This window comes from Egretta garzetta, unplaced genomic scaffold (assembly GCF_000687185.1).
Source record: "Egretta garzetta isolate BGI_Z169 unplaced genomic scaffold, ASM68718v1 scaffold151, whole genome shotgun sequence".
In the NCBI taxonomy this organism is placed as follows: domain Eukaryota; kingdom Metazoa; phylum Chordata; class Aves; order Pelecaniformes; family Ardeidae; genus Egretta; species Egretta garzetta.
Genome location: NW_009258615.1, coordinates 753407 through 776274, shown reverse-complemented (window position 1 = coordinate 776274; position 22868 = coordinate 753407).

Below are 22868 nucleotides of genomic sequence, written 5' to 3'. Positions count from 1 at the left end.
AGCCACTGTCAGTTGATGAAAAACTGACAAATTTTAATTTTCAGTAAAGCATGTGTGTTTTCCTCATAAAAGCAAGGGAGACAACAGGTTGCCTGGCCTATGAGGGGATCCTATATATACAATAGATGTGATTGGTACTGAAAGGCCTCCTGCTCTCCACCCTTTCACAGCTTTGGAAGGACAGATCTGAATGAATCTTTTCTATGCTCACCTCTGGCCACGGTGTTCGACTCAGAGTACAGAAAGCTACAGCGTCTTAAAAATATATAGGGAGTTGAGAGCATCTCTGCAAAGGTTGCAGTAAGTTCAAAATAATGCAAAGGTGACCTTGAAACCACCTTTACGTAGAAGTCTTTGGCCTCTGCTTTTGGCATATCAGCTGCATCTCAAGATTTTCCTCAGTAAGTGGAAATGAGACCAGCTTCCAAAGACTATCAAATAACAGCGAACCGTGCAACTTTGCATGCAGGTATTTCTCCTTCTTAAAAATTAATGTTTGTACATAGCTATTTTTTGTTTCATGCTTACATGGCTTTGTTTTCAGCAAATCATTAAAAAAGTGATGACTTACTGCACTGCTTTTTTAAATCTATTCACAAACCACAATCGCTTACAGGAAATGGAATGTTTACTTGAGTTTATTATACAAGGGTCTGGATATGAGCTGTGGGATTTTTACACCTCATAGCAACGGTATTACAATTTATTTACATCTTCATGTTGGCAGCTGCACAAACTCTTATGAAATAGGACAATCACACCTTAGGGAACAGTAATTATAGGCAAAGGTATAAATAGTATAAAGAACTACACGCATTTGGCACTTAAGTTGAAGAGAATAGAAACTATTCTGGCAAATCTTCAAAAACACAGTCTCTTGTTCATTATGAGGGCATGAACTAATTAAACCTAGCTTGTCAGAATCAGCTGCATGAATAAATTCTAGTCAGCTCTGGCACAGTCATGCTCCAAACCCACGAAGAGCAAAGTTGTTTTAGTGATGTCATAATTTGGACGTTTGGAGTATGATATCACTTTTGACAGAATTAATGCAGAATTAATACCATATGTATAAGCATTAATAAGTATTGAATTGAACACCCAGTGATAAGTCTGTGTCGGTTTCCAAAGTAACAGCCTGTTTTTTTCTTCATAACGCTTACATTAATGTAGTATCAGAAGGCAAATTTAAAATACATTTCAACACTTTTATAAGAAAGCATTTACGTTTTACATCTCTGCCTCTATTTCAAAACCTGTTTGCATAAGAAAAGCAATTAAACTTCAGTGCTACATTTTTAATAGTGACAAAATTGGTGTTGTAAGAGAAGAATTTTAAGGCAGTTGTAAACTTAAAAGAAATTGTCACCATTTGATAGCTGGAAGGAGATTTCCTCTGAGAATCAGTTGCTCCATTTATAAATCATTTGGTCTTTTTATACAATGAATCCTGAAGTTAAAATGTTGTTGCATTTAGCAGCCTATTCCTAGTTACTGTCAGTGACCAGGTGTTACTCTTTCCCAAATGCTCTGGCTGACTCCCATCTCCTTCCTTTCCCAGCCTTGATATATTAAATTCTCTCACTCTTATCCGTGATGGTTCTTAGGGTCTTCCTCCAGTTTTCCTTCCCCTCAGGATATAGCTATATTTTGAGGATTTACAGCTGAAACAGAGATTCCACCTTCGCCTTCAGATGTAAGGGTGAGTTAAAGAGCTAGTGAACAGAGATTGAGTAGGGATATGGCAAAGTTTGTCGATGGAGCTAAACGTAAGAAGTAAAAACAAAAGTTGACCTTGGGGTGAGAGAAGCTCTCTTGATACTGAGTATATTGTAATGAACTCAGAAAGGAAACTCAACACTGACAAATGCGAAGAGTTGCCTGTGAGGAAAGAGCCTCTGTTCTACATTCATACTGGAGGGATTTGAACTAAGTGTTAAAAAGAAGAAAAACATTGTGAGTTATAAGGGTATGAAAAAGTCAGCTGCATATTTAGTAGTAATAGGAAGAGTAAATCAAATATTAGGAATTAGTAAGAAAAAGTAGAGAAGCAAAGAGGAACTCTCCTTTTGCCCATATGCATCCGTGGTCTTCTCAATGAGAATGTAGAAGAAATGTTAAAGATAGGGGGAATGACAATGTGGGTGATGAAAATAAGGAATAGTTTCCATGTGAAGAATAGTTTAGACTAGCACCCCTCAGCCTAGAAAAGAGGCAGCTGAAGGAAGTATAGTACAATGATTGCTGACAAAGACAATCTCAACTGAGAATACTGCTGGACTACTCTCACAATACAAGAAATAGATATTATCATATAGTAGTCTCATACATCAGGTTCAAAACAAATAGGGGAGGAATAATTTAAATTCCATTTTTTGTGTAATTTAACTATAGAATTCATTGCCATGGTCTAGGTGTGGCAGAAAACAATTACACAAATAATGATACAAACTGGATTTGGGTATTACCTAGCCAGACTGTCCATACGCAGAATGCTACAGTGATAGCAAATGGTCCTGTTGATGGTCTTGTTTTGTGTCTGTCTGTAAGTTGTTGTTCAGGCTCTTCTGACGTGTAGCTACTCCTGACAAGGAAGGGAATTTGAAATCAGTATGCCTCCTACTTATTAGTGTGCTGAACACCTCTTCAATGTGCCTGAGAAAGGGACATGGCCAGGAGCAGACAGAAGGACAAACTTTGAGTAAAATGGCTTTTTGGTGATTGGGCAACAAGCAGGTTCATCCTATGCAATGGGTTTGTTCTGTCTAAGCACTAAGGTGGGGATGGATTCAGAGCTCATTTACTGACAGCCAACCTCTCCTATATCATCCTGAACTGCTAGAAATACAGCATTTCCCCCTCTGATCACAACCAGAATCACAGCTCAAAGTTGAATGATGGTCTAAAAGTATTTATCCTCTCTCTCAGCTGAGCACTTATTGCCAGTAGTCCTGTTCAGTGTTAATTTTCTTTATGGAAGCTTTTGTAGTCGTCCATGGATTTGTAATGGGTGCAGTATGTTCTGGAGAAATATTTGGTTTGGTTTTAAGGAAAGATCATCACAAATGAAGGCAAAATAAGGAGAAGATCTCATTTCCCCCTCCACTTTCTTGCTGATGATTAAAAAGCAAACTGAAGTAAAATCTATTTTCAGCTTTCCTTAATACATGTCCCGATTTTGTTTGACTCCTTTCCAAGCTCTGTAGTTTTAAACAAAGAACAAGTAATGATCTCAAAAGCAAACCAGAGTTCATTGCACTTGCACCTGCCTTGGATTCCACCCTCTTGTTTTCATATTACCCCTCCGGGTTTCTGATAAATTCATAATATGTTCCAGGCTACCTTTTCATCGTATACCCACAAAAACACAGATCCACATGGGAGGTTTCAAAGAAGGCATTAATGTGCAGAATTCCTTTATTCCTTAAGTAAGAAAAGCAAACTATCATTTACATGAAATCAGAGCATCAAAGGGGAAAGGAGAAAGACTTAATTATACAGTAGGTGCACATTAGTTGCATGTAATGGAAGAATTTTGCTTTAGTTCAATCTTGAAGATTTTAGGTGCTGTAATACACAAGGAAAATAAACAAGGACAGTGAGGGACAAGCATGGTTTTTCTATTTCAGCAACACCAAACCAAACTCTTATTTCTGTAGTCCATCAGACACTGATTCACTCTAAGGAATTTAATTAATACTATTTTTAAACTATAGTCTGGAGCCCCTGTCTTAATTTATGTACTTTAAATCTGAATATTAATCACAAAACCTGCAGCTCCTTCCACTTTTAGTGATATAGATGTGTTTGATCAAGTGTCTAATATTCTGAGTGACTTTTTTCTTCATTGCATAGCACTTCTCCCAAGCATAAACACCAATATGACTGCAATTTTCACATTTCTAGTTCCCTTGGTATGGTGGTTCCCACACCAAAATTTTCAGAAGTCCCTTTTCTTTTTCTCCCGGGGATATTCCCTAGATGGAAAGTTTTTTGCAAAGAGGAATGTTTTACATTTTGCTCTTAAACTAGCAGGGTCTGAACTTGGTTTGCCTTGGGGAAAGTAATGGGATGGTCAGAGCTACATGTGAAAACATTGCAAGTATCAGTATCTGTGGGTGAAACATGGCCTCAGTGCAGAAAAAAATCTGTACTCTTTATTGGGTTAAGAATGACCACGAACAGAGAAAAACAGGAAGGTCTTGATGTAGCCAGGCCACTGGAGTATGTTTCACAGAATAAGAGCAAGATCTTGTAATGGCTCGATTTCTGTGTTCATCAGCCATGAATCTGTGTGTGAGAGGGAGAGGGGACTTAATTCTTTTTTGGAGACATAGCCCTACTGACTCGCATTGCAATGAAATGTAACTGTATATTTCCCCACAGGGTTGGTAACTGAAAGACAGGCCAGTCTGGGATTTTTAAACATGATATTCAAATATGACTTTCATATATTTGGTATGTCTTCCCATTTGTGGCTATAAAGTCCAGACTCATTTTCCACTTGGGCTTTACTTAACAAACTCTTCTTGTGTGTTTCTTACTCTGTTTTTAGATTGTTGGAACTAATTCTTCCCTGAACTTCCACTAAAATCAACCTGTCAAAAAGGTATTGTTAGACTTGAGGGACCTGGCTGAAATATCTGGGTTTAAATACGTCTGGCTTAATTTGCATTGAGCATTATGACGGTTGAGTGCTCTCCCACCCTCTGCAAACACACACACACACACACACACACGCATTCCAATGCATGATACCAAACTACTGAATTTGGTTATTAGATGTGGGGTTGTATGCTTTCATGTAAGGCTTACATCAGAACATTACAATCTTCCAGATGTTCATATACAAACCAAGGAGGTGGCAGTGACCATGGGGTTTTATCCTGGTCCCACTGAAGTCACCTGGAAATTTGCCATAAGCATAATCAGTAGTATTAGACCCCTGGTAAGGAAGGTAAGATGAGTGTGAATGTATAATAATGTTAATTATCATAATTAAAACTCAGACTAGTGTTCAGTGCTTCAGCAACATAAGCAACAGGTAATCCAAGATTTCGCTTTCCCAGGGAAATAAAATATTTTTCCTGGCCTCATATGATATTCTTGCACACTTTTTACAATGTCTCATGTATTTTAGGAGATTTTTCTAAGAGGCCTGTCTTTTTTATGATCCTTTTGATGTGATTTGTTTAAAATGTGTACTTTTAATGGGTTTAATATGCCTAGAGAATCTGAAAGGCACCAGCAGGGAAAAAGTCTAAACAGATAAATAAAGAATACAAATACAGAGAGTACATGGTTTTCCTCAATGTCAGTCCGCCCGTGTTAATAAGGGAGCTTTGAAGAGACCATGTAACCTTCTTCTGACCTTTAAAAGAGAGATGCCCAAACTTTGCTTGGTTGAGAATCATACATTACTTCAAATGAGTAAATCAACATCTTGGGTAATAAATTTGAGCTGCATTTTATTTCAAGTTAGATTTCCAGTTTAGGTCTATTTAGGATTTCCAGACCTTTTGATACATAACAGCTCATTATAAATGTTATGAGAGTTCTGCTGGATATTTCCATCTTTAAGAGGAAAACAATTCCAAGACTGAGGAAAAAAATGTTAAGTACAATGTAGGAACATAGACCTACATAACAGAAGGCTGGCATGGACATCAAGCATCCAGTCCCCTATGTACTAAGTAACCATAAAAATCCCACTCCTGAATTGGTTAAACATCTTAAGAAAAGTCTTTACTGCAGATGCTGTCTGTGTTGCAAGGCTGCTCCAGATCCTCCTCTGACACATAGAGTCTGTCTTCTAATTTCCATCTTAAATGAGCTGGTTAATGACCTTTTTTTCTTGAGCTGGTATTTAGTTTAAATACTTCTTCAGCTGCTTCGGTGTTTACATCTCGTAGACTAGGAAATATCAGTTCATCATGGTGCACTGGTGTAGATCGACTGTTTTAAGAATACAAGCAGAAGGGGGGGGCTATGTTCCTCTTTTAGAAATGTGTCGTGAGAGAAAGAAATGGGAGGAGGTCTTTTCAGTTGCAGTTAGGGAATAGCTACACTGGAGGAAAAGAGGTTTTTTTCTCATTAACTGCACAAAAAAGCCATCCACCTGTGTTTGGCCAGATTATTGCAAAATGTTTGTGTTTGTAGTGAGACGTTCATACGTGGATGAACACCTGTTACTTTGTGTTGGTGTCTCTTGGTTTGTTCTGTATCTTTTTTTTCAGGGATTGTAATTTTTTAATGATTCTCTCAAATGTTGCTCTTGATTGTTCATTTGGTTTTTAATTGCCTTTGAGTGTTGTGTCACCCCAGCTGCCTTCTGTGTGATCAGACACAATCTGAAATGTGCATTCTGCCCTTAGAGAAGCCTATAGCAACTGTAGGTTCAGGGTGCTCTTTTATACTTGTCCCAGAATGATGACAGAGCTTGAACTTGCCTGAGATATTATTCAATGTACAGATTTCAGGCCACAGGAACTATCAGTAGCCCTTCCATGCTTAAAATATATCAAAACACAGCACAATAATCTAATTTCTTTACCATAAAGTAATTTTTTTTTTGATTGGTTACTAATACAAATCCTTCGTCTTCTTTGCTCCTGGTATAAACCAAGGGATTTTTATGATGGCACCTTCCTTCTTTTCAACATGTTGTTAAAAATAAAAAGAGGCTTTTTTTAATTCTTTGCAGTGCAGCTGTGGGTTGGTTGAAGACAAAAGATGGTGAAGTAGTAATTAAGCATGTCATTATAATCAGAACAGCCACTATGTCACAGAAGGATTTCTCACATCACATTACATCACCACTTACGGAATCACAGCCTCTTGTTTAGGTGCCTTCTAATGACAGAGAAAAACAATTCCTCCACAAACAAAAACGTCCCATTAACAGCTGAAGTCACAGCTCAGTTTGCCACTTGGCTGGGATACACATTCCATCTGGAGCTCTATCAAGACAGTGCAGGGAGGTCTGGCAGCTGAATAATGAACTCTAAGTAAATAGGTCATTACAACACATTGTTTCTGTGTTACTGGATTTCCACAATATGTTGGATTGGTTATGAGCTTGCGGCCTGGATTCTCATCTCTTTACGTGGGTTGACTTTACCTTAAAAACTCTCTTACTCAGAAAACTTCTAGGGTTTACCTCTCCTAATTTTAGATAGCAGAGACGTCCATGTCTGAGCCATCAAGTCCACCCCAGTGTTCTTTTTTGAGCACTTCCCGACCAGGTATAATAATGCATGTGTTAGCATGGATTTAGATGTGTGCTTTCTTTAAAATGAAGAAAACTTGTACCCAAAACCCCACTTCTTAGATCACCAGAACTATAGTATTTAAAGGTGTGTAGACCTACTAGCATTTTCAGCTTCGCATATGGAAAACCATACAAGTGTTCTACTGACAAGTATTTCTTTAACACATATATGTACTCTGAACCAGATCTAAAATATTAAACAGTGTTAAAACTCATCAGTACTTGTAAGCAATTCATCAAAGTTCCAAGTTCCACTTCTGTTATTATTGTTATACACATATATGAAAGAAACATGTTTTTAACACCCATTCAGCATGCCCATTATACTCTACCTCACACTTTAGCTTGTACGTTTAAATCGTTCTTGCTCCTGGTCTTTCTTTGAGAAGTCATTTTGTAGTCTGCAGCATGCTGTATATATCGCCTGGATTTTTTCGGAACTCATGGCAGACAAATCTCTGGTTGTTTCTTGTCAAAATTACAGTGAGAATTGTGCTTTGTCCACCTTTTGCTCTACCTGAATAAACTTTTTAAGAGACAGGATCGACTCCTTACCCCTCAGTTTGAATGACTGATACTTAGTCAGACTTTCTGAATCCCTGAACTGCATCCTCAGTTCAGCCTCCTAATTAGCAGTCCCTCAGTCCCATTTGAGATGGACTTGGAATAAGCAGAAATCTGATCTGTCCTGTTATTATTTTTGGCTGATTTGCATTTGAAGCTACTTTGCATTTGAGAGTCATCCTTGTCACTGTGCCTTGGTTCTGCTTTGGTGCTTTACACCCACGGCTGCCATAATGAAGTGGAAAGAGGCACACACAGTCCTATAATCAATGATAAAGACTATAAATACAAGAGATGCAAACTAGTTAAATACATGGGACACCAACCAGTTTTCCTTTAACTGTGCTTTTAGCTTTTATTGCCTACATAAGGGTAATTACCAGGATTCTTCTATTTATTCCTGGAGCACTTTAATCAAGTTGCACTTCTCTAGAGACGAATATTTTGAACAAGACTATGCTCTCTCTGGAAAAGAAGACCAATATAAAGTATGAAAGTTACAATACCCCATCTGCAGCAAGAGATGTACAGACAGACAGCCATGCGCTGGACTAAATCCCACATAGATATAAACTCTATGAGGCCTATGAAGTCCTCAGTCATGAAGCATTTATGACTGGACATTTGGATTTTTGGGGTTTCTTTTACACAGTGCTTGTAAGTCGTTTTCTCATGCTATCTCTTCGACAGTGAGCCCTTCCCTCTCTCTTTGTATTTATCTATTTCTTCACCACTGTTCTCTTGGAGGAAAATCTGAGCCTGGATTTTTATTTTATTTCCACTTAAATCCTTGAAATGTGGAATTCTTTACTTCAGGGGTTTAAACTAGACCCTCAAGGCTACCTTGGCAGGCTTCTGTGGTTTTAGAGGATAGGTTTTTCTGTTTTGTTTAAGAAGGTATCGCAAGCAATGGCTCTTCAGAACTTTAAGCGTGCAGTAAAAAAATAGAGATGACTAATAGCTATTTAGCAAGTAATGATGGCTTAGCAATATTTACCACTCCGATTTAGCCTCTCTGGCTCCATTACTTAGGATATTTTCCTGAATTAAATTTGCCTCAGTTCTATAGCCAGCAGCTGTCCACAGGAAAATAAAAAAATGTCCCGAATCCTCCAGAAATAATGATTCATATTTCTAATAGGTTCCTTTAACTGCACAATCAAAATGGTCTCTTGTGCCCTCTAGCATGTAGTATGTCGTAATAAAAAACTTCATGTCAAACAGCTAGAGAAATACAGGCAGAATGAATTAAAACTTTTATCTTAATGGTTTTTCATGATGCTTCAGTTATGTCTATATTATAGTTGATCAACAGAAGGGGGAGAATGTATATTCTTCATCTGTGGAGTTTTGCTCTGGAGCTAAAGTCGATAAACACATTGGGCCTATCTGAATGAGAATGTTCATTTAAAGCCTGTGTCCGCTTCCCACTCCCAAACCGATTCTGCTGATTTTCCATTTATATCTAAGTGTCACAATATTTTGTTTCTAAATGGTTACGTTAGTTTATCTTGAAACCAGCTGTTCTAAAGGATTTAAAGGAATACAAGTACGTGTATACTTAATATTTTTTAAGCACTAATAAAATCGGTGCCCTAATATATTTAGCCTAAAGTCACGAAACAAATCTGTTTCTGGTAACTTCAGTGGAGTTGTATGTCAGTCTGCAATACATTTTTCCCCACAGAAACTTTGCATTGCTATGATGCTTTAAGACATTTATTCCTATACATCACTTTTATTTTTCTTTGTGGGCAAAAAGAAATATTTGTCTCCTTTACTGTTTTAAGTGACATCAAAATATTTGCTAAAATTCTGCCAGTGCTGTTTGTGGCTTCTGAATCATTAATTTGTTTATTAAAGCAGTTGGTTTTAATTTAATAGAGGTTTCTTAAGGTCCAAATGTAAATTTTAAATGGAGTATAAATAAAGAAATGAACAAGCATCTCCTAACTCTTAAAGATCAAGTAGGATTTTTTTCTAAACTTTCATCCATATTATATGTAAGAAAGGACTATACCAGCTACCCATCAACATATCTGATTTGTAGCAATGCAAAAAATTATCAGAACTACATTTCAATTATACAGGAATTGGTTCTTAAATTCTCTCATGTTCTCTCAAGCCACTACTAGTCAAAGCTAGTATTTTGATACACTGCTAAGGTACACCAGAAGTTATTAAAGCTTCACTATCATTCACACAGTGACAAAATTGATTGCCACCAAAACATGACAAATTATACCTCTTGTGCATTCCAAACCGCTATTCATTCAAGAAAGTATATTCAGGTGAAAACGCATTTCTTCTGGAGTAAATACATATGTTTTAAGAACAAATTAAATATTTCTTTTTCCAAGGAATCTGAGATATTAGAACTTGAGCCTTCAATAGAAAGGAGGATTCCTTTGACATCTTTAGAAGCTTTGAGTCATGCTCCGTTTGAGAAATCTCTCAGAATTTATGTAAGTGAAAACTGTGAAAGTTGTTCAAGTAGTCAATTGAAAGTTTCATGGCTTAAAGATCCATTTTTGTTTTGTCCAGCAAAGAATCTTAAAATTAATAAATTATTTCCCTAGTTTGCTGAAATATATTTTATGGTTTTGACAGTCCTTTGAGATTTTAGTTTGCAGAATAACCAATAAATACATAGGATATACAATTTTTTTTCCAGTATATAAAGAAGTGCTCTGCTGTAAAAAGTCCCAAGGAAAAGCAATTTAAAGAGGTTTGCAAAAAGCTGTAACTAGTTGTTCTCCCTGAATCAGGTGCTTAGTTTATAACAGTTTAGAAGAAACCAAAAGTTCAAAGTTATAGTTGTTAAACATTTTAGACCCTTTTACCAGAAGTACCCTACTAAACAGAGGGTGATGTTTAGCATGCCTATGTAACTTTGATTTTTGTTTAAACTCATAAAACGTGAATTTCCTGATTTTGCTAGTCCCACTGTACCCAATAATATGGAAAATGTTGCTCTCCCAAACCTAAGGTACTTTTCTCTTGTATAAAAATATGTTCTAACCCTCATGAGCATAGTAAGCTTAACAGTAAAACCTTATAAATTTACATTTTTACAGAAAAAAATAACTAACTTTTTCTAACAAATTATTGCTTTAAAAGTGTGAACTGTTTTGTTCCCTAAACTAAGAAAAAATCCTATTCTTATGCACAGTTTCGAAAATATATAAAGGGATGGATGAGCAATGGAGAAAACAGTTATAACATTTCACAAACTGCGTAGGTTTTTTTCAGCTTCACTTATGTAGTACTGCTGGAAGTGAACGTCTGTTCCTGTAAATGGTAACAAAAGACAGATATTTAGGTAGATAAAATTTGTTTGATTGTAAAACAAAATGTGTATGTTAGAACAATATGTGCAATATATTGTACTTTTTGCATAGAAGTCAGAGCATGTTTAAATCACAGGAGATTTTCTAAATACAGAGCATGGGAACTACGGTACTGAAGCAGCTCAGTGGTCCACATAGTCTTATTTCTGATAGTGTTCAGCTGCTAGGGAGAAGGTTGTAAGAGACAGACATAAAATCTGTCCTGCTTATTCTTAACCCAGTCACATAGTGGCTGACTTCTGCTTTACAATGAGAAAACTGATATTATACAGATGGAATGTGTTTTCTGTAAAGAAAATTTCCACTTGTGTTAAAATAAATAAAAAAAAAAAGTTACTGAAAATATCTATTAATCTCCTTTTTCAGTTTGGAAGTTTTAAATTTTCTTGTGAAAGATAGAAAATTTTGGAAAGAAGACACTTTTAATATTATTTTTTTCTGCAGGAAATTTCTGTGGGGGTTTCAATGGATATTTGTTCTTGTTTCCAGTTGAACACTATAATTTAATATTCTTATTATTCATATATTTTTAATCTTGGTAAGCCAATGTCCTCAGTGATATTTTCTGGCAATCAAATTATACAATTGTGGATTTCTTGAAAAAGAATTTCCCTTATTCTGTGTGGTTTGTTCCATTTTCTTCAACTGCCATTCTCCATTTAAGTTGGAAAAAAAGATGAACAGCAGTTGCCCATACAGTTTCTGTGCCTCATTCAACATTCTGCTTTGTCAGACTATCTCCTTTTACCCTTACATCTCTATTTTTTCTCGTGAAATGGAAGTGTTCCCAAGCCTTGAAACCTTCTTGTTTCCCAGTTCTTAACCTTCCTTGAACCTTCACACTGTATTTACAGCCAACATACTGACAGTACTGTTTCTGGACTCAGACCACACCTGACTTTTCCAATGCAGGAAATGTTGAAGGTAAGTAAAGGTGATGGACCAAGATAGAAGGCATGGGAGGTGACGGAAAGTACTACCTAGTGTACAGAGAAAATGAGCTAAAGAGATTTGTGAAAAGGGCAAGGATTGGGCAATGAAACATGCCTACATGTTTAATAATCGCATGCATTCTATTACTGCCTGACAACAGCTTATGCATTTCACTTGTATGGGGAAGCAGTAAAAGGAATAACATCCCTCCATACCATGTCACCATATCATGTCTCTCTAGTTCTTTCAGTTTAACTGCCCTCCCTGCTACAGAAACTCAAAACCAGCTGCTCTGTACAGAGGTAGCCACAGAGATATGAGCTAACTTCTTTTCTTTAAGGAAATTCTCAATTGCATTTTTTGAGTGGCAAGTAGGAATATTGTTTTAAAATTTAAAAAAAAAACCCAGAAAAATAAAAAGAATAAAAAAAATTCTGAATGACTTTTCCTGTTCTTAGCCAACTCTAAGTAAACACTGTAGAAATGGGAGGAATGAAGGCTATCTTTGTGCCACATATTCCATTTACTAAGCGGCAAAAGAGTCATTCACAAGTTCCATTATATGCTCATAAATCATAGCAAAGTTCCTTGTGTTTGTTTTAATAAACAAATTTCACTGCCTACTGATAAACTGAACAAACCTCACTAGATCACAGCCCTCAGGCCTCATGGAAAGGAAGTGTACATCCGACAGAGTTCAGCTAAGCCCACCTTCTAAACTGAGCTGGGAGAAAACAACTGTCTATTCCAGCAGTAGCAAACATCAGACATTTTTAGGCCCAGATGTGTTAATCAGAAGGGTAACCACTATTATTAAAAAAAACCCAAACAAACAACTTTTGTGAAGTATACTTGGATTACTCGTACTCTTCCATCTCTCCTGGCCAAGGTATAAAGCCAATCAGTTGAGCAGCAAGCCTGGTAGCTGTCTTCCTAGAGCGCTTTCACAGGTAAAACTTTTTGCATAATGGTCCCCTTTAACAAAATATTTTGGTATAACTAATCCTTTTAAAATTACACTCAACAACTCAGAACCACTACATAGAAATTCCAACTGCAGCCAGTGCTTTTGAAATCCTACGCCACGGTTTGTTTTTTAAGACAACACATAGCTGCTAACAGATATAATAAATGAATATATTAAGCACTATCCCACACAGATAATTAATTCAAATATAAAGTATCTTACAAGAAATACTCTAGAGTTCCCTCTTTGGTCTATTGTTTAATTAAATTGTTCTATAAAATTAATGGTTCAACATTACTCTAAATTTTTCCATTCCTTCCACTGAATTTGTATTATGGACAAGGTTTCAAAAAGCATGCCTGAAATTAAAAGGTCTAAGCCATTATTCCTGTGTTTGAATGAATGTCCCAAGTTTAGAAATGACCTGACCATCAGAAAAATGGATTCCACTGCTGCTGAAAGTGGATAGTACTCTGTCCCCACATCACCCCTATCGTTGCGTAGATGGTCTATGTGGCCATCCTGACTGGGTCATTGGCTTGGGAGAATTTTATCTTGGAGACTTATTACCTAGCTCTGTGTTTCAATTATGTTCACTGCATCACCATGCAAACAGTTATGCTGTCTCAAATGAGGCAGTGGACAAAAATAGAGCATGGGGAGAAAGACTTGTGTTGCCCCAGAAAAACACTTTTGTGAACCATGGCCACGGAGGACGTTTATGTCAGCTGGGTGTTTTGGAGGAAAGCTGAAAAGAATTTCTTATAGAAGTCGAAAATTTAGTGTTTTTACCTCTGAATGGAAAGAAATGAAAAGGCATTTTATTTTTTGATTAATCCAGGAGCCAGGCAAGCCTTGTCCCATGGCCCCAGTGGGGGAGCAGGACAGGAGTGGCTTTTCCCCGTTGGAGGTCACAGCCGGCTCCACAGCCAAACCCCAGGAGCGAGATGTGCATGGGGGCCCAGCAGTCTCCTCCAGAAACTGAGCAGGGAATGTAGATAAAAGTCCGTGTTCATTCGAACACGGCAAAACTTTTAACTTTCAGTTTACTTAACATTTTAAGCCAGTATTTTGTTTGAGGTTTATCCCAAGTGAACATCCCTGCTTGCACTTCCCCTCCCCCTGCCAGCCATTTTTCTGGCTGACTACAAAGCTGACAAACCAACAAAAGACCACAGGTATTCACATGTTGCTAAGTGATATTTTGGGGGATCCAAGCCCATTTTTGAGTTGCCATAATTTGAATTTTAGCAGTTTCATGCTTTGAGAAGAACAAGAAATGGTCTGCAGTTGCTCTTCCAATCCATTGTGCTAATTCTTTTGTCTACCTGCTCCTGCCAGCACAATGGTACTAGAGAAAAACAGATCCATGAAAGCAGACATTGCCTTCACTTATTCTTATAAAGGAGCATTGATTTTTGTTGGTAAGGGATAAAAAATCAACAATGAAGCAAAGCCTTTAGAGTTGTTGAATATGAATCTATACGTATTTTTAGTTAAAAATTATAAGAATGCAATGAAAAAGAAGTTTGTTAGAACTAAAATGCTATCATGATTTTATCTTTAAATGTAGAAAAATTTACCCTCTGTGAATTTTATGGGGTAGTAGCATTCTCTTATAGAAAACATCACAATTCATTTACACCGTTCTTTAAAAACCCAGTTTGGGAAATTAATAACATGGAGACATTAATCAGAAAAAAACAAATAGAATAGTCTGGCAAAATCCAAGAAAATTAATTTTAATAGAGTTATAAGTTTTGAAATTATTGCTAGCATTAATTTATTAATTTGTACTAACACCTGAGAACAGTGGGTCAGGACTAGGACAATGAAACATGAGAGAATGCATTAACCACTGTCCAGTCTGTTAACGTTGTCCAAGAGAAAAGACAAAATAGATACTGGTAGAGATAGGAAGATGTGGAAGAAACAGTGAGACAACACTGGTTACCATCACAGCAGTTTCAATGCATGAAAATCGGGTCATTGCCAAGTTCTTTAAAGCTTTGTATAGTAAAAGAGATTGAAGAAGCACTGCAATAGCTGTATTTATATTTGTGGAAAACTCTTTCAAAAGGTGGTATACTGTAGGAGAGAGTGTGAAGGTCTTTGCTGGAAAATTTAAGAAATAGGTATCTATGAAAAATCATATAGGGAGAGGAAAAGCTGTGAAAGCCTTTGAAAGTGAAGAGATAAATTTTGTTTGATACAATAGTGAACAAGGATTCAAGAGAAAAATATACAGAATTGAATGGAAGAGTATACATGGATTCACAGCACAGGAAAAGTACAGTTTAACATCTTGTATTAGAATCATAGAATCATACAATAGTTTGTGTTGGAAGGCGCCTTTAAAGCTCATCTAGTCCAATCCCCCCACAGTGAACAGGGACATCTTCAACCAGATCAGGTTCCTCAGAGCCCCATCCAGCCTGGCCTTGAATGTTTCCAGGGATGGGGAACCTGGGCAATCTGTTCCAGTGTTTCACGACCCTCGTTGTAAAAAAAATCCTTCCTTATGTCCAGTCTAAATCTACCCTCTTTCCGTTTAAAACCATTACTCCTTGTCCTATTGCTACAGACCCTGCTAAAATGTTTGTCCCCATTTTTCTTACAGTAAGTCCCCTGTAAGTACTGAAAAGCCGCAATAAGGTCTCCCTGCAGCCTTCTCTTCTCTAGGCTGAAGAACCCCAACTTTCAGCCTGTCCTCATGGGAGAGGTGTTCCCTCACTCTGATTGCTTTTGTGGCCCTCCCCTGGACCTGATCCAACAGGTCCATGTCTTTCCTGTGCTGAGGGCTCCAGAACTGGATGCAGTACTGCAGGTGGGGTCTCACCAGAGTGGAGTAGAGGGGCAGAATCACCTCCCTTGACCTGCTGGCCACGCTTCTTTTGATGCAGACCAGGGTATGGTTGGCCTTCTGGGCTGCCAGTGCACATTGCCGGCTCATGTCCAGCTTTTTGTCCATCAGTACCCCAAAGTTCCTCTCAGCAGGGCTCCTCTCAATTCTTTCATCCACCAGCCTGTATTGATACCGGGGGTTGCCCGACCCAGGTGCAGGACCTTGCACTTGTCCTTGTTGAACCTCATGAGATTCACACGAGCACACTTCTCCAGCTTGTCCAGGTCCCTCTGGATGACATCCCATCTGTCAGGCATGTCAGCCGCACCACTCAGCGTGGTGTTATCTGCAAACTTGCTGAGGGTGCACTCGATCGCACTGTCTATGTCATTGATGAAGATATTAAACAGTACCGGCCCCAGTATGGACCCCCAAGGAATGCCACTTGTCACTGATATAGTAATACTAAAATTAATATTTTTATCACTTATGTTACAGTGAGGTTTAGGAGAGCTAATTATATTCTTGTGATGAAAAAGCTCAAAACAACCATGTAATTCAAAAATATTTAAAATTTCTTTTACTACTCTTTCTATATATCTTAACTTTGTATGTCTTTGGGTCAGTTTTCACAATAGCTTCACAATGGTATTAATTTTGCTTGAAATGAATAAAATATGTATAAAAAGAATTTTGATAATTGGAAAACATTTTTTGGGCGAAAAGTCTCTCACTCAGGAGTGCTTTGAGACCTGAGGTGAAATGCTTTAACTTTGGCACCACCACATTTGGTTTTTCCCACTCTGGAGGATATCTTTTTAGCTGTTCTCCATTTCATAAATATTAATGCTCACTTTATGAACAGCATTTGCCCATTCTGCCACAAACTATTTTTAAAAAAAAAAAATGAAATACTTTGCAGAAATACCAATCTCTGAACTGTCCAGAAAGAAGATCTACCTCCCAAGTTATCTCTGGGTATCATATCACATGTTTAAGTTCCAAGAGCCTGAACCGAAGTCAATATTTGTAAATATTACTGCTGTATTTTTTCAGCTGAAAAATCCAACCTGATAATCTAGGATTCAACTGGATTGGGATCAATGTTAAATGAAACCGTGCATTATGTAGGAATTTTATGTGAAATAAGCTGTCTGAGCATAGCTTGTGGATATATACACAAGGCTCAATTCATCTGGGGAGGACTTTATTCTTATCATCCATCAGCCAAAGTGAAGTTCTCACTGTAACTCCACTGTAGATTGTATTTAATATAAACTTCCTGAGTCGAATACCATTATTTCTAAAATAACTTGAAAAGTCATTTGCATATTTCCCAGAATGTCACTTTGGGATATTGGTCAGGCTTTTAACTGGTATAAACCTGGCAATTGTTTCTGCTCCAAATGTGCACATATTTTGACCATCCCAAAAGCTTTGTAGGTTTGGTAGGAAATGAATTTGTGAAAGTAGCCCAAAATGCAGTATTAACTTAAACAAAAGAGATATCTCTGAAAACCATCATGAACTACCAGGTCTGTATAGAAAAACCTGCATTGTTTACTGATATTCTATACAACACCCAATCCCCCCATTGCTAAAGCCAAATATTATACTGCTCTAAATTACTGTTTTAATGTATCTGAATATCCTTGATTACAGAATAAAATGGAAATATTACTGTGTTAGTGCATTAATTTGGTTAGAGCTTCAAAACAAATTTACAATATGCTTTGTGATAATAGAGATTGAGCCCAGTTTTTCTAATGGCAAGAACACAGTCAGTCTGGAGCTGCAGATCATGTAGAAACGCATCTCAGGAGTATTTGCACACGGGCTCGGTAAAATGCCTAAAATAGTGGACTGGATTTAAGTGCCATTTTAGTGCTGCTGTGGTGATGGAAATGTGCCAGAAGTGGCCTTTCTAAAATACTGGTTGAACTGATGCTGAAGTGAAAAGGTAATTTAAGGTATAGTCTCCAAGGAAGATGTGTAAAGCAGCAACTTCAGTGTGGGGCCAGATATCGGATGAGAGGAACCCATCCCAGAACTCTTCATAGCCTGATCTGTCTAAATTGGGTCCTGTAGAAATTTTTAGAGACCCAAATATAAGCCATCTTACATGGGCTTTATCTTTCCTTTTCTAAATAATTCCACTAAATTAAAGAGCTGGCTGCATCAGTAAAAGCTGCTGGGTGACATTCAAAATTTCACAGATGGTGTGAATGAAATTCTCCAATGTATAGGGTTTTCATTACAGGTCCATGAAAGCAGCACTAAAATATCAAGACTAAAAATATATCAATAAATCCAGTATATATAAAATAGCTAATGTATAATATATATATTATATATAAGCATTATACATAAGCATATACTTTTATATATATAAAATAAATATATTATTTTATAGTGTACAGGCAACATGAAGAAATATGCATGTAAATGCTATCTGGTCCATCAAAGAGAAAATACAAAACCTAATTAATTAAGCATGAGCCTACACGTCAATGAAAACACTGAATTAATCTTGCCATAGTTACTTAAACTCTTCCTGCACAGCCCAGGCATTGAATATAACTTCCTCTATTAAAGACTATCAACAACACAGTTCAATATGACACACTTGGACAATCTGACACCCTACACACCTTGAAAAGAATGTGTATTACATACATACATATTACAGTCATTGTGAAAACATTTGCTTTATAGGAAAGAAACTTCCTTTGTTTACAAATATTGAAATTTTTTTGAATTTGTGATTTTTCCACAGATGTTTATGTGATTAACAACAACGAACAATGAAAATATGACTGGGGCCATGGTAAATACAACCTAGTTGCTTCAGTGATGGAAGATTTAGAAGTCTTGAAATAAATATGTGGTATATTGGTAGAATGGAAAGTTTTTTGGCTGCATGGTTCTCATTATGTTTTATTTCTCTCATTGCATTCGCTAAAATTCTTGCATAATGCTGAGTATTTGGGATTGCGTATATAGGCATCTTTCTTAGAACTTGTTACTTTTAGACTTCACTCTCAAGTCAGCAAAGTATTTAAATCTTTCAAGAAAAGTGGTACCTGAAGTAAATGGGACTCCACATGCTTGAGGGTGAGCATGGGATTATGCATGTTTTGCCCTGTCAGAAAAAGTGCTCAGAATTTGGTAGGACTGAGCCCTTCCAGAAGGCTGTTTGAGAAGGTGCTGTGGGCAAACTGTACGGTCAGGTACTGCGTGAAAAATTCTGTGATCCAACATGATAAGGAAAAAGAAAGGAAGAACCAGTAATTATATAGTAATAGCTATATCTGAAGCGTGGTTCATTTATACTCTGCTCCACAGGTGGGCACAGTAGAAGCCAGACCCTCTTGTTGGAGGTTTGAACCCTAAACCTGAGCCATAATATTCTGTCCTGAGCTACTAGAGAAACAGAGCGCAGAGCCCACAGTCACAGCCTCCTATTTTCTCTTGCCAGTTCCAAGGTTTGACATAAAACTCACTTAGATGTTTCCTTGACTGCTGCACAGTTTGCCATCCTGGCTGTGATGTCCCTACAGGTCCTGCAAGACCTGTAGGCCAAGCAAAGCTGGAAATCCTCCTTTCCTGGAGGGTTTCTGCAGAGTTTTGAGCAAATTTGTTTAATCCTTTGCCATCTTCTCACTGACAAAATTGGTCATCAACTAGCAAAGGAGGCTTTTATGGTCTTTTCATGTCACTGTGATACCTCTATATGGCCTTGAAAAGCTTGAATCAGTGATATGAATTGTGTTCAGAATACCAGACTGAATCTCTCACTGAAAATATAGGTTCTTTTACTGTTTTCTGAGCTAGATTATTACTGACTGGTGTTAGCATACTCTAGTGATTGTTACTTCCTGACAGGTTCTTTTACACAAGTAAAATAACTTTTTTGCGTATTAATCTAGATTTCAGCTGAAAAGTCTGTTTTAATGCATTTTTATTTGGAAAAGTCTGTCTCACCTTTAATTCAGTGCCAGCCTCTATGTGTCTGTGTGTGTGCATGCATATGTGGATAGACATACTTTTTGAAAATATTTTTTTATTAATTAATCAGAAATGCTAGACCAGGTTGTCTAGCTGGGTGTCATTTACTTCTGAAACCAGACCACTTCTTTGAATGATAATTATAGTCAGCAGATGCCCAGTTACGGAAAAAATGTAGTATTTTCCACATCAGCATCTGCCTTCATGGCACTGTCTGCAAATATTCAGGCTGGTGGCTTAGAGGTTGCTTTCTGAGTGCCATATGGTTTGATTACAGATGAACTTTTAAAATTCTTTCTACCTTATTTCTTCATAAAACATAAATATTGCTTTTTTATTAATGCATGTAGAAATCTTTGTCAATTCATTTTACATTAAAACAAAGACAGTGGTGCAGCCTGATACTTCCAGCATATCTTCTTCCTTGTTACTTTATTGGTACAGATTGATACTGAATCTCACAAAGTGCTTTATTGGTATATATATATGAAACTGAAACTCACATGATGTTGTCAGATTTATTTCCATGAAACATAGAGTACCCACACTTTATGTTAGAAATCTGAGGCAATTTTTTGACCAACTCATTTAAGAGGGGACTTCTGTAAAACTAGAATTTAATTTAGATGAATACACAGTGACCCAATGTTATTTAGCTAGCTCATTTAGATGAACCTCTCAATCATTCAGACAGGGTCGAACATAAGTGAAGAGCTTGTGAAGGCTAATTCTCCTGTTTTTCAGGTCATTCTGGAAAGACAAAATCAAGGTTTCTGATTTTTTTTTCAGCACGATCAGTTCTGATTCCAACTACAAGTTAAAGTTTGAATAGTAATACTATATCAAAAACCGAGGGTAAAGGTTTTGTCATTCATTTGACATGATAGGACTATTATCTCAGGAACACTTTTATAAGTGTAGACTGGTTGGTGTCTGCCATCTTTCATTTCTACTTTAACTGCATGGCTGCAGGGAGCGCATTAGGCAAACTGAAGTTCTTCTTATTTGGAAAAGTCAAACTGGAAATGAGGTCCACAGACTGACTGTAAGGAATATAAGATATAATTGGCCCTCGCTGGGAATGTGCACGTGTCCAGCAGGTGCACTGACGTCTGTTGCCTCTGGATACAGAAACAAAAAATAAATGAGAAAGCCCAGAGCCAGTATAATCTCACTCATTCCAGAAAAGCCAAAACTTTGTTTTCCCATAAAGCAAATTAGATATTGTAGACTTCAAATTGCCAAATTCTCTAGCCAAGGAAAGCAGAGATCTATCCCTTATTGCTGGGGCCACCTACTTGGTTCCTCCTCCCAACAAAGAATAAGAAAGTGCAGCCTGATTGTGTTAATTCTTGGATGTCTAAATTTTATTCTGCTTTCAGGGTCTTCATGATGCAACTAAGCTGCAATCAGGCAAGCTTGTCTAAAATCATCCAAGCCTCATCTGTAAGTATCATTTGATACAGAGATGACTTGCTGTGAGGAAGGGTGGATAACATCAGCTAAGGCTGATGTTTTGCTGTGTCAGTGCTTACCTTTTCTTTGGAAATACAACCGTAAGGGCCTTTGAGAAAAACTGCTAAAATGATGGAGGGAGGAGGTCTGCTCACTGATGGAGCTGGCAGAGTTTTTGTTTATAAATAATCTAACTTCTATTTGTGTAGAGTGATTAAATATTATTGAGTCAGATGTGTGGAGGAAAAAAGGGCGTGCATTCAACACCAGTGGGTAATTGATAATCAGTTGTGATCTACTTTTAAATAGTTCATGCCTGCTAATATTCCAGGTGTCAAGAAATATTGTTCCTTTCAACTTCAACTGATCTTACTGCTGTATCAACAGGGATATTATTACAAAATAAAACTATTGTTTCCAGCAATTTGTCACCACTTGGATTTCCCTTCATTAAAATGTAATTTCCACTCTGGACCACATTAGAAAAAAGCCCATGAAGAAATAGTGCTCTAGATTTCTCATCTTTGCACTCCTGGTAAATAAAACTCAAGTAATTCTGTGACCTGGTGGTGATATGGTGGTGATCTCCGTAGTGGTGATGTAGAGTAGTTAAAACATTCTACTATGTGGTTTCTGGTTTTTATATGTTAATCTCATGTAACATTGCTATTCTTGTATATTGGCCACTAACACTAGCACTTAGAGTTTACTTCATAATCTTATATTTATATCTTTGAGTTTTGGGCAAAATACTTGTACTGACATAGTTAGGTAGAGGAATCATTTTAAACCAAAACAACAGTTTCATACTTTTTATAGAATGAAACTATTTTTTGAATTGGTAGAACATTTCAGAATTTGTCTTCTTTTTTTCTGCTTTTACCTTTAGTTTCCATTGTTTTGGCTTTTGACTGGCTTGCTTTTCTTTTTTTTTGGTGATTGACTAAATCACACTCACAACTGGGAATGTTTTTACTTTTACAAAATAGCATTTTCCTTTTTCATTTTAAAACTGTAACCTTTCAAAACTTCCTCAACCCTTAGAAAAGTTTCAGAGGAGTGGAATTGAAGCTAAAGGAAAAAAAAGCACATTGGTCATTTTAGAGAGTGTGGTAGATAAAGTGAACAGAAAGGGAGGAAAAAACAGAAATAACAAAATAGCAACCAAATCTTGGAAGCGTTTTATTTTACAAAAACATTCAACCAAAAACCCCATGGCAACTAAATCCTACAGAAAATCTGCGTTTCGGGAAATTTCCAGTGCAAAATGAAACTTAAAATAATTAACAATTGATTTTAATTAGCCTTAAATCAGCCATGACAGAACTACCTTGATGACATCTAAATTGCTGTAACCAGGTGCTGGAGTTAACACTCCCCTGAGATGACCGACGAGCATTTACACTGTCAGACGGTTCCCTGCCAGCCTACACCTGGCTCACTTTCACATTTATGTTTTGGACAATTTTATTTTTT